General features: G+C 35.1%; 1 long non-coding RNA gene across 1 annotated transcript in view; it reads right to left on the bottom strand.

Moving 5' to 3' along the window:
- The window catches only part of LOC144203451 (uncharacterized), a 96,460-nt gene that overhangs the window by 15,999 nt on the left and 65,244 nt on the right, over positions 1-15,217 (bottom strand). The gene's annotated exons all lie outside the window — the stretch shown is intronic.

The following is a 15,217-nucleotide window of genomic DNA, read 5'->3' as shown; positions in this document are numbered from 1 at the left end:
TACTTTTTCGTTATGTTGACTGCTACTTTTTCGTTATGTTGACTGCTACTTTTTCGTTATGTTGACTGCTACTTTTTCGTTATGTTGACTACTACTTTATCGTTATGTTGACTACTACTTTTTCGTGATGTTGACTACTACTTTATCGTGATGTTGACTACTACTTTATCGTGATGTTGACTACTACTTTATCGTGATGTTGACTACTACTTTATCGTGATGTTGACTACTACTTTTTCGTGATGTTGACTACTACTTTATCGTTATGTTGACTACTACTTTTTCGTGATGTTGACTACTACTTTATCGTGATGTTGACTACTACTTTATCGTGATGTTGGCTACTACTTTTTCGTGATGTTGACTACTACTTTTTCGTGATGTTGACTACTACTTTTTCGTTATGTTGACTACTACTTTTTCATTATGTTGACTACTACTTTATTGTTATGTTGACTACGACTTTATTGTTATGTTGACTGCTACTTTTTCGTTGGTTTGACTGCTACTTTTTCGTTGGTTTGACTGCTACTTTTTCGTTGGTTTGACCGGTATTTTTTCGTTGGGTTGACGGCTACTTTATTGTTACGTTGACTACTACTTTTTCGTTGGGTTGACTCCTACTTTTTCGTTGGGTTGACTGCTACTTTTTCGTTATGTTGACTGCTACTATTTCGTTGGGTTGACTGCTACTTTTTCGTTGGGTTGACTGCTACTTTTTCGTTGGGTTGACTGCTACTTTTTCGTTGGTTTGACTGCTACTTTTTTGTTGGATTAACCGTGATATTCGAGGGATTACTGTCCTTATTTATTATGTTGACCACTTATTTATTATAATGCCTACTTATTATTCTTCCTACTTATTTATGTATTATTTATTGATTAATTATTATTATTTATTGATTTTTGTATTTTATTATTATTATTTATAGATTTTTTTATTTTATTATTATTATTTATTGATTTTAAATTTTATTATTATTATTTATTGATTTTTATTTAGTTATTTATTGATTTTTTATTTTATTATTATTATTTATTGATTTTTATTTAGTTATTATTATTTATTGAATATTTATTTAATTATTATTTATTGATTTTTTACTTAATTATTATTATTTATTGTTTTTTTATTTAATGATTAGTATTTATTGATTTTTTATTTAACTATTATTATTTATTGATTTTTATTCACTCATTTATTATCTGTTTGTTGTTGTTATTTGTGCACTTCATGGTGAAAGCTTTAAATCTTATTACACTTGTATAATAACAACAATAAAAGCCTTCAATTCAATACTTTGTCTCATGCACACATCACTAGATTAGATTAGATACACTTTTATTCATCCCTTATTCAGGAAATTCAGTTTGTAGCAGTCACAAACGCAGACACAGCAAAACACAACATAGACCTAGATAAAAACTGGAACCACATAAAGTTGCGACCTACCACAAACTCAGGTTGAAAATATGCAAAAATCACTCTTCCAATGTTGGAAACGATCGTCCCTACTGTTCTAATACTTTTGGAGGGGAGTGTGTTATTTTTTCCTTTGGTGGCAGACACAATATCTGTCCTCCTGCTCCCTCTGGATGTGACGAAGAGGAGAAAGGAGAGCAGAAGAGATTTTAATTGCTCTCCTCTCATCCACATCTGCCCCAACTCATTCATCAGTTCAGATCAACCTATACAGAAAAGGGCCAAGGGATCTTTTTTTACGTCTATTTTAAGGACAGGGGGGCGGGGGGACTCTCTCATGGGACGGGGTACACGGATACGGAATAAAAGGTTGAGGTGGAGGTATTGCCGTGGCGGCTGTTTGAGCCGGCGGATCGTGGCAGGGGGGAGGGATGAATGGCCTCAAAGCCTTGGGGAGTTTGTGATGGGGAGGGAAAAAAGGGGAAATTGGGACTGGCCGGGATAAGAAGTGGGGCTAAAGATGGGAGAAATTGGGAATCACAAAAGGACAAAAAACTGAGTTTTTGGACCGATGTAATGATATGGGATTCGTTAAAGTGGGATGAAATAAACATGTACCGTATTTTCACGACTATAAGGCGCACTTAAAAGTCTTAAATTTTCTCCTAAATAGACAGTGCGCCTTATATATGGAAAAAACTGAAAACCAATAACGAAAAACCACCACTGTCGGATATTAAAAAAAACATAAATGCCTGAAATGGGACAATACTGTTAAATATGCAGATGCCATCTTAGTTTACAAAGTCTTTCATCGTCGAGCTCCTCCCACACTGCAAGATTTTCTACAAAAAAATCCAAAACATCAACAATGGCTGGCTCTAGAGGTGACTGTAAAGTAGTGAGTGCTTCATACCTGGACATCAATAGCAATTACCGTATTTTCAAGACTATAAGGCGCACTTAAAAGTCTTCAATTTTCTCCAAAATAGACAGTGCGCCTTATAATACAATGCGCCTTATAATACAGTGCGCCTTATAATACAGTGCGCCTTATAATACAGTGCGCCGTAAATATGGAAAAAACAGAAAACCAAAAACGAAAAACCACCATTGTCGGATATTAAAAAAACACAAACGCCTGAACTGAATACTCAATACTGTTAAATATGCAGATGCCATCTTAGTTTACAAAATCTTCCATCATATAGCTCCTCCCCCACTGCAAGATTTTATACAAGAAAATCAAAACATCCACAATGGCTGGCTCTAGAGGTGACTGTGTAGTGTGTGAGTGCTTCATACCTGGAAGTCAATAGCAATTACCCTATTTTCACCACTATAAGGCGCACTTAAAAGTCTTAAATAAATAAAGAAATAAAGAAATAAATAAATAAGGGTGTTGCTGAAAAAATATGTAAAAAGAATATGAAAAAGAAATATGTATGTTTTTTTTTCATTTTTTTAAACATATTTTTTAAGCTACAACTTTTGGGAAGAAATCTCCAAAGTAAAAGCATATAAAAAGTTGAGGTTGTTTCAATTTATTGCTGAACAAAATTTTAAAAATTATCACCATATAATTTTTTAGTTTCAATTTAATTGAAGCATTAATCCCATACCTTATATATTTTTTCACCTTTAAAATAGTTTTTTATTAATATTTTTATCTAAAAAACAAAATCCACTATTAGTGACCCAGTGGAAAAGTGGTTTACGCATCAGCCTCGCATTTTTAGGGGCCGATGGTTCGATCCCAGGTCGGTCTTCACAATTGGGGCATTTACATGTTCTCCCTGGGCTTACATGGGTTTTCTTCGGGTACTCTGGTTTCCTCCCACATCCTAAAACATGTTAGGCTAACTCAATGTTAGGCTAAATTTTCTCTAGCTAGGAGTAATTGGTTGTTTGTCTCCTTGTGCCCTGTGATTGGTTAGCCACCAATTCAGGCTGTTGTTAGTTGGGATAAAATCCAGTCTATTAAAACTAGTCATTCATCGAGAGATGTCCAAAATGTGGTTATATTTCACGTAAATTAGAATTTTAGGGGTCAAATTTAACTTTTAGGTGAGGTCAAGTGGTTCCGACGACTGTTCAAAGACATCAAGGCATGCATTATATATGATGTATAGTACAGTATAGTAGAAGAAGTACATCTATTGTGTGTATATATACTGGAGGCGGTGATGAAAGACAGAAGAAGGAAAGAAGAAAAAAAGCCTGAGAGTCCCAGAGGCGGAGTCTTGATGCTGAAAGACCTCCGAGGGACTTGCGAATGATTGTCTATGACCTCCTTCCTCCTTGAACACATTTCAATGACATAGCCTGGGTGACTCAGATTCTGTTTTTAACCACTTCATCGTATTTTCTAGCACAGGGGTGTCAAACATACGCCCAGACGGGCCAGATCCGGCCCGTCTGGTGGTTTGGTACGGCCTGGGGAAGAAAGCTGCATTGTATAAAAAAAAAAAAGAATTTTCTTTAAAATGTGTAGTTCCTGTATTATCCGCTAGGGGCGCAGTGTTTTAGTACGTGCAGACAACATGAATTGACATTTATTTATGTTGTGGTTATTCTCTTGTTCATAGTATATTTTTCATAATGTAAAAGGAAAATTCTGTTAATAAATGTTTTGATAATTTACTCATTCTTTGCACTAATTATTAGTATTAGTGACTAATAATTAGTGGAAAAAAGTGGGCTTATTGTTAGTTCTATGTCATTTTGCAATGAGTTTACTGGTCCGACCCACCTGATCTGAAATTAAGCTGGATTCGCCCCGCAGACCAAAGGGAGTTTGACACCCCTGTTCTAGCATCGCAGCCGCATCCGTGTATAAGTCGCACCCTTAAAATTGCAGTAAAATTGTTGAATTTCTCTCGTATAAGCCTCCCCCTGGTTCACAATTTCGACCTCCATATACATGGTTGTAATAGGAAGTACAAATGTCTTACTTTGAAGGGAAAATCTTCAAAAAACATTACATGTGGTATTTCTGAGATACTGTGGACAAGTTCAAAAAGGAAGCAGTGCAACCAGGGAGTGTGGACGTAGCGGTCTGCTTTGTAGCAAGTCTCTGGGTGCAATAATAGCATGAGATACACATTACGCAGGTATCAAGGTGAAAATACGGTATTTGCTATTGACTTCCAGGTATGAAGCACTCACTACTTTACAGTCACCTCTAGAGCCAGCCATTGTTGATGTTTTGGAATTTTTTGGTATAAAATCTTGCGGTGTAGGAGGAGCTATATGATGGAAGATGTTATAAACTAAGATGGCATCTGCATATTTAACAGTATTCTTTCAGTTCAGGCGTTTGTGTTTTTTTTTAATATCCAACAGTGGTGGTTTTTCATTTTTGGTTTTCTGTTTTTTCCATATATAAGGCGCACTGTCTATTTTGGAGAAAATGTAAGACTTTTAAGTGTGCCTTATAGTCGTGAAAATACGGTTAGCATTTTTGAAGGCGCATCCCTACTTTGCAGAAATTCACTTATCGCGGGTGGTCCCGGTCCTCATTAACCGTGATAACCGAGGGAACACTGTATTTTTTTGAATTTATTTTCATTCATAGACGTCAAAATTAGTTTTGTTTAGCGTTTAATTTTGTTTAACTTTTATCTATTTAATAAATAAATGACCGTATTGGCCAAAATGGCTTGCACTATGGCGTCATGGCGCCACGATGTTATGATGTTATGGCGTCATGGTGTCATAGTGTCATGGCGTTAAGGTCTTTATCATCATCAGTCTCGTGCAGGTCGTCTTTTTATGCGCATATAAGCCGTACCCTCGATTCAGTCATCATTTTTTTTTGTCTGACAAATGCGGTTTATATACGAGTAAATATAGTATGTTTATATTAAGAAAATTTCGAGTGAAAAATCTAAATGAACCGGATGTAAATAAATACACAAACAAAACTAAAAAAAACCTTATTGGGATTCTGTTCATGGTCACATTTAAGCATGTGGAATCAAGTGATTGGAACCAAAGGCTGTTGCCTTGGCAACCCTGTTGTTGAGGAAGAAAAGTCCTGCAAGACATACACAATCAAGACTGGAAATTCACTATGAGTAGAATTTCTGGGCTGCTTGAAATTCAGGGACAGCATTTATGCTGAAAAAAATAGCTGGTGGGGTCCATGTATTAACCATTGAAATAAGAAAAATATTGGGTGTAGCCAGCTTAGTAAAACCCAATTACTGTATTTTCACGACTATAAGGCGCACTTAAAAGTCTTACATTTTCTCCAAAATAGACAGTGCGCCTTATAATCCAGTGCGCCTTATATATGGAAAAAACAGAAAACAAAAACAAAAAAACAACACTGTCGGATATTAATAAACAAACGCCTGAACTGAAACAATACTGTTAAATATGCAGGTGCCATCTCAGTTTACAAAATCTTCCATCATTTAGCTCCTCCCCCACTGCAAGATTTTATACCAAAAAATCCAAGAAATTCAAAATGGCTGGCTCTAGAGGTGACTGTAAAGTAGTAAGTGCTTCATACCTGGAAGTCAATAGCAATTACCGTATTTTCACGACTATAAGGCGCACATAAAAGTCTTCAATTTTCTCCAAAATAGACAGTGCGCCTTATATATGGAAAAAACAGAAAACCAAAAACCACCACTGTCGGATATTAAAAAAAACACAAAAGCCTGAACTGAAACAATACTGTTAAATATCCAGATGCCATCTTAGTTTACACTAAATTTAATCTTCCATCATATAGCTCCTCCCCCACTGCAAGATTTTATACCAAAAAATCCAAAACATCAACAATGGCTGGCTCTAGAGGTGACTGTGGAGTAGTAAGTGCTTCATACCTGGAAGTCAATTACCGTATTTTCACCACTATAAGGCGCACTTAAAAGTCTTACATTATCTCCAAAATAGACAGTGCGCCTTATAATACAGTGCGCCTTATATATGGAAAAAATGTCAGTCATTGAGGGAACACCTTATAATACAGTGCGCCTTATAATACAGTGCGCCTTATAATACAGTGCGCCTTATAATACAGTGCGCCTTATAATACAGTGCACCTTATAATACAGTGCGCCTTATAATAGAGTGCGCCTTATATGTGGAAAAAATGTCATTCATTGAGGGTTCGCCTTATAATGTGGTGCGCCTTATAGTCGTGAAAATACGGTAATTGCTATTGACTTTCAGGTATGAAGCACTCACTACTTTACAGTCACCTCTAGAGCCAGCCATTGTTGATGTTTTGGATTTTTTGGTATACAATCTTGCAGTGGGGGAGGAGCTATATGATAGAAAATGTTGTAAACTAAGATGGCATCTGCATATTTAGTAACAGTATTGTTTCAGTTCAGGCGTTTGTGTTTTTTAAATATCCGACAGTGGTGGTTTTTCGTTTTTGGTTTTCAGTTTTTTCCATATATAAGGCGCACTGGATTATAAGGTGCACTGTCTATTTTGGAGAAAATGTAAGATTTTTAAGTGTGCCCTATAGTCGTGAACATACGGTACAGAATTATATATTTTTTAAAAAGTAAAATACATATTACAGTAATCCCTCGAATATCGCGGCTTCAACTATCGCGTTTTTTTTTCTGGAGGAATTTTTTTGTTAATTACATTTTTTTTTAAGTTCATAAAAATGCGAAAATCCACGGTGAAATTCGCAAGCGGAAGCCACTCCCCCATCCTCAGCTTGCTACTAGAACTCAGCGCTTAAGTAAATAAATAAATATATAAATAAATACAAAATTCAAGTCCAAAAAAATGTGAAAAATTCTAGTTGTCATCCGTGCAGTGATAAAATATCTCATTTTCCGCACCGCTTTAGCTTCACTAAGGGGGTGCTCGAGCCTATCCCAGCTGACTTCAGGCCAGAGTAGGGGGACACCCTGAATGGGTAGCCAGCCAATCACAGGGCACAATGAGACATACAACCAATCACTCATAGCTAGGGCCAATTTAGAGTGTCCAATCAGCTTAGCAAGCATTTCTTTGGAATGTAGGAGGTACCAGAGTACCTGGAGAAAACCCACACAGGCCTGGGGAGAACATGCAAACCCCACATAGGTGGACTGACCTGGATTTGAACCCAGGTCCTCCACTATGAGGCCGACGGACTAACTGTGGTAAAACATAAAAAACTGAAATTGCTAAAAATGCAATAAAACGTTAAATTGAAGTATTACATTTTTAGGTTTTATCTGAAAAGCAAAACAAAATACACGGAAATGTCATTATTGCTTAATCATTCAATATGTATTGACACACATATGTAGACCTAAAGATTATTATTTTTTCCCAAATATGACAAAATATCGTGCATTCGTCTGTGGATCTGGCAACCCACCCGCATATGACGAATGAACCATACTACAACGCTACTTTTAACCACAAAAGAAGACTCGATTAGTGATTTGCATGTTGAAATGACAAAGTCTATGGACAGACACTTGAGCACGACTTGGACAATTTAGACATTTGTGTTCAGTTTAGCATAACAATGGCAGAATAAAATCTTCCTATTAGGAGGCTTTCATAGTCGAATAACTCCAGCTTCAGAGAGGTTAGATTGCCTGCATGTTTAACTATGGAGCGGATATTTCTTGTTTCACAAAGTATTAGTATTAGTTTAACTCTCTACAAGACTTGTAGCTAGCGCACATGTGTCAAAGTGGTGGCCCGGGGGCTAAATCTGGCCCGCCGCATCATTTTGTGTGGCCCAGGAAAGTAAATTATGAGTGCCGACTTTCTGTATTAGGATAATATTAAAATGAAAAGTATAGATGTATTTTAAATTTCCTGATTTTTCCCCCTTTTAAATCAATAATTGTAATTTTTTTTAATCAATTTTTCTGTGTTTTTAGTTCATTTTTTTTGTAAAATCTAAAAATATATTTTAAAAAAGCTAAAATAAACATTGTTTTAGATCTATAAAAAATATAATGTATATAAATAATATAAATGTAAATGTAAATAATATAGATGTATATTAAATTTCTTGATTTTCACCCCTTTTAAATCAATAATTGTAATTTTTTAATCAATTTTTCTGTGTTTTTAGTTCAAAAATCTTTTTGTAAAATCTAAAAATATATTTAAAAAAAGCTAAAATAAACATTGTTTTAGATCTATAAAAAATATATTGTATATAAATAATATAGACGTAAATGTAAATAATATAGATGTATATTAAATTTCTTGATTTTCACCCCTTTTAAATCAATAATTGTCATTTTTGAATGATTTTTTTTCAGTTTTTTAGTTCAAAAATCATTTTTTTAAATCTAAAAATATATTTGAAAAAAGCTCAAATAAACATTTTTTTAGATGTTTCCTGAGTTTTAATTTTATAAATCAATAATTGCAATTTTCTTAAATCCATGTTTTTCCTCTTTTTTGTTTTTAGGTAAAAAACGCATTTTTGTAGAATCTAAAAATAAATAAATAAATAAAACTTTCTGTTCTCCAATTTTAATATTTAACATAATAAAATATATATTTTTGTTTCCTTTTGAAGTGAAAAACTAAAAGATGTTTTCCCTAACTAAGATAATTTAAAAAAGCTCAAATAAACATTGTTTCATAGTTTAAAAAATGACTTTTGATCCATTTCTTTTATCCAATTAAAAAATATATATATATATCAAAATATTTTATCTAAAAATTAATCATTTTTTTGTTTTTAGTTCAAAAATATTTTTGTAAAATATAAAAATATATATAAAAAAGCTAAAATAAACATTGTTTTAGATCAATAAAAAACTGAATATTCCGGGATTTTAATCCAGTTCTTTTAATCAATTTATTAAAAAAAATCTAAATATTATATCTAAAATGATATGGCCCACATGAAATCAAGTTGACATTAAAGCGGCCCGCGAACCAACAGTTTGACACCCTTGAGCTCGCATGTTAGATTAGATTACATTAACCTTATTTTATTTTTAAAAAATTATAAACATCATTATAGCTGTCCTTACATTTAAAGGGAATGGACCAAATACGCTGATTAGCCCTACAATGCTAAAACTGTCTCATTAAAATGTGCCCATTTATAGCATAATTAGCAACATACACTTATTTTACTTAATAAAAGTTAGTTTACTCACTTCGGTGACTCAAAAATAAACTTTCTTAAAAATGTGTTCCTGTTTTTCGGACATCTAATTAAGCAATATAAATCTATCTTTCCCCCCCTATAAGTAGTAAATACTTTACTACTACGCCTGGACACAGTTTAAAAGTCACTAAGTCAACTGCAAGTATTGATTAAGTTTCCGGGGTGCCGGAGTTTCATATGTTAGTTACTCTGAGCTATTTTGCGCTTAGTAATTTATTTTTTTTTAGTTTACATGGAGTCTGAATGCAAGTGACCTTGTCTACCCACAATATCAGTGGGCGGATGAACCTATGATCATGTTTGCAGGGGGCGCCGTGACCTTGTTCTCGTCTCCATGCAAATCATGTCAGAACTGCTAAAGTCTCCAGGCAATTGGTGCCACCAAACCTCGTGAAATATCATGTGGAATAAAGCAGTTATGCAAAGGGAAAACAAAGTTATGACTCAGAAGAAGAAGTCGATGTAACGGATGTTGACTTTTGTTGAGCGTTTACTTTTACAGACTAAAATAAATAGGTTTAAAAGTATCGGTAGCAAAAGAGTACATTTTCTTTGCAATTAATTTCATAGGAGAAATGTTCAAAAGAATTTCTAGATATGAGGGTGGAAGAGTTTTTGACCTGTGGTTGAAAATGTGTCATGAGTTTCAAGCTAAGGCTAATAGGAAAAGTCTTGGTGAGTAGAGATGTAAGAAACCGTTTAAAAGTTTGATTTTTATATATATATATTTTTTTTTTTCTATACCTAGGAGAGCAGATATAAAAAAAAACCTGAACTGAAATATTGTCTGTCATTGGATGATTGATTGAGGGCTATCTATGACTTTTTGGTTGTTATTGTTTTGACATAGCAACGCTGTTTTTTTGCATAGCAACGTGCTAGTGACATAACATAAACAAATTTAAATGAACTTGGATTACGATGCAAACACACTCAAAAACAAATTCAATCTGACCTTACACTAAACTTAACTCTAATTTTGTTTGAAATTTTGATACTTTTCTTGACTCCATTAGCCCCGCCTCCACCCTGACTTTCAGATGCAACCTACCTCGGTTGTTTGCTTCTGTCTTCCCTTCAAAATATTTTTAAAAATTATGCACACAAATGTCCTCACTATAGGATAACGCACGACCATTTACCAATGAGAAGTACCGTATTTTCACTATAAGGCACACTTAAAAGTCTTAAATTTTCTCCAAAATAGACAGTGCGCCTTATAATCCAGTGCGCCTTATATATGGAAAAACAAAAAAACAAAAACGAAAAACCACCACTGTCGGATATTAAAACAACACAAACACCGGAACTGAAACAATACTTCTTAGTTCCATCTTAGTTTACAAAATCTTCCATCATATAGCTCCTCCCCCACTGCAAGATTTTATACCAAAAAAATCCAAAACATAAACAATGGCTGGCTCTAGAGGTGACTGTAAAGTAGTGAGTGCTTCATACCTGGAAGTCAATAGCAATAACCGTATTTTCACCACTATAGGGCGCACTTAAAAGTCTTACATTTTCTCCAAAATAGACAGTGCGCCTTATAATACAGTGCGCCTTATATATGGAAAAAATGTCATTCATTGAGGGTGCGCCTTATAGTGTGGTGCGCCTTATAGTCGTGAAAATACGCTTGTATATACTCCTCTTATATTAGGGAACAAGCTCCACCTTTTGCACTGACTAACAGGAAAAAAATACACTGGAAAAATGCAAGGCTCCGCCCACTGCTCATAGAGAGACATAACACGAGGGAGTCAGTGGCCATTTAGTTCTTATTAGCAGTCTCCGCCAAATGCTCGTATGTCAAAATTTGTCTCGTATCTCAAGATAAATATTTGCCCAAAATTTTACTCCTATCTCAAATTGCTCGTATGTCAAGGCACTCGTATGTCAAAGTATCACTATACTTTAAAAGAAGGATAATTAACCTTAAATCATTCATTTTTGTGTAAGTAAAAAACACTCGCTTCGTTCCACTGAAACTTTAAGAAATCCTTTATGGCTTTTCTTCAAGATGGCGTCACTCCTTCCCTTGAGCAGATTGTATTGGCTAATTCTCCAGAATGGGGATCAGACAGAAGGGATACATGTCAAACAATGATAATCTATATCTATTTGCTTCTGCCGATTGCATTCTGCTTATTGTGTGTTCATTTTGGCGGAGGCCATACTGGAATAAGCCTTGGTTTGTTGTCACTTCTGCCATTTTTATTCATACTTTTGCCCAACTCCGGTTGTTTTTTGACCAGAAATCGTCACTAATGATAAAAAACAAGGATTGTGTTGAATTTCAAGTGTAGCAATGTATTGAAATCCATCTAATTTCTGTTTTATTCATCCATCCATATACACATTACACAACTGTTCTTTGGAAAATTAAATAAAAATGAAAAACATTTTGGGGTCATTTCTTGAAACTTTAATTTCATATCTGCTAAAAACTTGGATAACTTTCTAGCTTCCAGGCATGAGCCCATCAAATAGGAGTACCGTATTTTCACGACTATAAGGCGCACCGTATTATAAGGCGCACCCTCGATGAATGACATTTTTGCCATATAAAAGGCGCACTGTATTATAAGGTGCACTGTATTATAAGGCTCACTATCTATTTTGGAGAAAATGTAAGACTTTTAAGTGCGCCTTATAGTGGTGAAAATATGGTAATTGCTATTGACTTCCAGGTATGAAGCACTCACTACTTTACAGTCACCTCTAGAGCCAGCCATTGTTGATCTTTTGGATTTTTTTGTATAAAATATTGCAGTGGGGGAGGAGCTATATGATGGAAGAGTTTGTAAACTAAGATGGAACTAAGAAGTATTGTTTCAGTTCAGGTGTTTGTGTTGTTTTAATATCCAACAGTGGTGTTTTTTCCTGTTTTTTTCCATATATAAGGCGAACTGGATTATAAGGCGCACTGTCTATTTTGGAGAAAATGTGTCAGACTTTTAAGTGCGCCTTATAGTCGTGAAAATTCGTTAATTGCTATTGACGTCCAGGTATAAAGCACTAACTACTTTACAGTCACCTCTAGAGCCAGTCATTGTTAATGTTTTGGATTTTTTTGTATAAAATCTTGCAGTGGGGGAGGAGCTATATGATGGAAGATGTTGTAAACTAAGATGGCATCTGCATATTTAACAGTATCGTTTCAGTTCAGGCATTTGTGTTTTTTAATATCCGACAGTGGTGGTTTTTCGTTTTCTGTTTTTTCCATATATAAGGCGCACTGGATTATAAGACGCAAGGTCTATTTTGGAGAAAATTTAAGACTTTTTAGTGCGCCTTATAGTCGTGAAAATACGGTAATTGGCAGGTATGCACATGTCACGACAATTTTGCACTTATTTACAATTGGTGAATGAATTAAGAATATTCTCTCACAAGCCCTAACATACATACTCCATTAATAGATGCATGACTCCCTTTCAGAAAGGTACAACTTGACTGAAAAAAAGTATTCCAGTCAACATGCTTGTAAAGTGTAATTACACATTTGCATTTGTTTGTATGGGTTAGTTGTGATGGCAGGTACAGCACTTGCCTGCCATTGTCATCACGGAACCTCTCAGCCGCCTCCCATTTCTCGTAGCCGACTGAAAATTGACTCGACTCCAGTCGAGTCCCTTTGAGAGTACACTCCACGGGAGGTATATTTCAACGCAACACATGAATAATAGCACCACTTTGTACACTACACAGGAAAATATTTTTCTCACCCCTTGTGGGCTCTCCAGTAATGCTGGCTTAGCGACAACATTTCTTTGAGGTAACCGCACTGCTCGACGTTTTCCCGAATGTACGTCCCATTAAGTCATCAAAGTGGTTAGCGGGTCGGTCTCACTGTTTTGGGGTCGAGGGTTCGATCTCAGGTTGGTCGTCAATAACTACTGCAAACAAGGAATAAAGTTCTAACCCAGGGATGTCAAACTTTTGGTCTGCGGGCCGAATACGGCTTAATTTGAGATCAAACGGGCCGGAGCAGTAAACTCATTGCAAAATGACATAGAACTAAGAATAAGCCCACTTTTTTTTACCTTTGTATTCGTCACTAATACTTATAATTAGTGCAAAGAATGAGTAAATTATCAAAATCTTTATGAAAATAATTTTCCTTTTACATTATGAACAATATATTATGAACAAGAGAATAACATAAGAACATAAATAAATGTCAATTCATGTTGTCTGCACATAGTAAAACACTGCGCCCCTAGCGGATAATACGAGAACTACAAATTTTAAAGAAAATTCATATTTTTTTATACAATGCAGCTTTCTTCCCCAGGCCGTACCAAACCACCAGACGGGCCGGATCCGGCCTGCGGGCCGTATGTTTGACACCCCTGTTCTAACCTAACCTGTGTGGAGTTTGCATGTTCTCCCTGGGCTTGTGTGGGTTTACTCCGAGTACTCCGGTTTCCACCCACATTCCAAAGACATGCATGCTAGGCTAATTGTATGCTAAATGTAACCTAGGTATGAGTGAGCATGATTGGTTGTCGGTTTTCTTTGTGCCCTGACATTAGCTGGTTAGCTTTTATTTTATTTTTTTGTTATGTACATGTTCTCTCTGGGCTTGCATGGTTTTACTCTGGGTACTTCGTTTTTTTTTTCGCACATTCCCAAAACATACATGCTAAGCTAATTGTATGCTAAAGTCAACCTAGGTAATAGCGAACATGAATTGTTAGGTTTCCTTGTGGCTTGACATTGGCTGAATGGTTAGAATTTATTTTTGTTATGTACATGTTCTCCCTGGGTTTGCGTGGGTTTAAATCTGGGTACTCCGACCTAGACGACCCGGATTTGAGCCAAAACGAGATCGGTTTTACAAAAAGCTGAACAAAAAAAACAAAAAAATAGTTTTTTCAAAGAGACGAACAAAAAAAATCGGTTTTACAAAAAGACGAACAAAAAAAAAAATCGGTTTTACAAATTCCCATACAAAAGTTGTTATACTGCGTACACAATTTGAAACGATAAAAAAATGTATTAAATATGGTCAAAATGTATAAGTACATGTGTATTTTAAAACTACATTAGGAAAAATCAATTATAATTTACATGTAAATATAACTTACTGTGTGTGGCTCCAGTTTTTTTAACTAGGTCTACAATGTCTTGTGTCTCTGTCTTGCTACTGCAACCAAAAAAATCCTGAATAAGGGATGAAATAAACTTCTAACCTAACCTAACAATGAATATATCCTTACAACCTAAAACCTATCCAAAATCCACCTCAAAACTGAAACTTCAACAAATTACGCATATTTATGTATATATATCACTAGTATCAGTTTTTTGACAAGTGATACGACAGCCAAACTTTGTATCTTCCTTTTAACTTTATCACCTCCTTAGCATTTTCCAACTGACCCTTCCCATTTTGATTTTAAAGTACGAAACCAACACAAAAGACATCAGCCACAATGTCGAACGAAAATGACATATTGCACCAAAACTGACAGAAAATGCCAGCTTCCCATCACCACCACCATAACTATACTGCATGATTACAGCTATCTCAAACTCTGACAGTTCAGCGATCTCCTCTTTGCTTCGACATGCCATCCTAATATACTCGATTTTAATAAAATACCTCCTACGGCATCAGAATGAAACGACTGGAGCTGTCAAACATCATACATAGATAATGTCAACGT

The sequence above is a fragment of the Stigmatopora nigra genome, chromosome 1 (genome assembly GCF_051989575.1).
Source record: "Stigmatopora nigra isolate UIUO_SnigA chromosome 1, RoL_Snig_1.1, whole genome shotgun sequence".
In the NCBI taxonomy this organism is placed as follows: Eukaryota; Metazoa; Chordata; class Actinopteri; order Syngnathiformes; family Syngnathidae; genus Stigmatopora; species Stigmatopora nigra.
The sequence above is the reverse complement of the archived record's forward strand: the minus strand, read 5'-3'. Positions and strand labels throughout refer to the sequence as shown.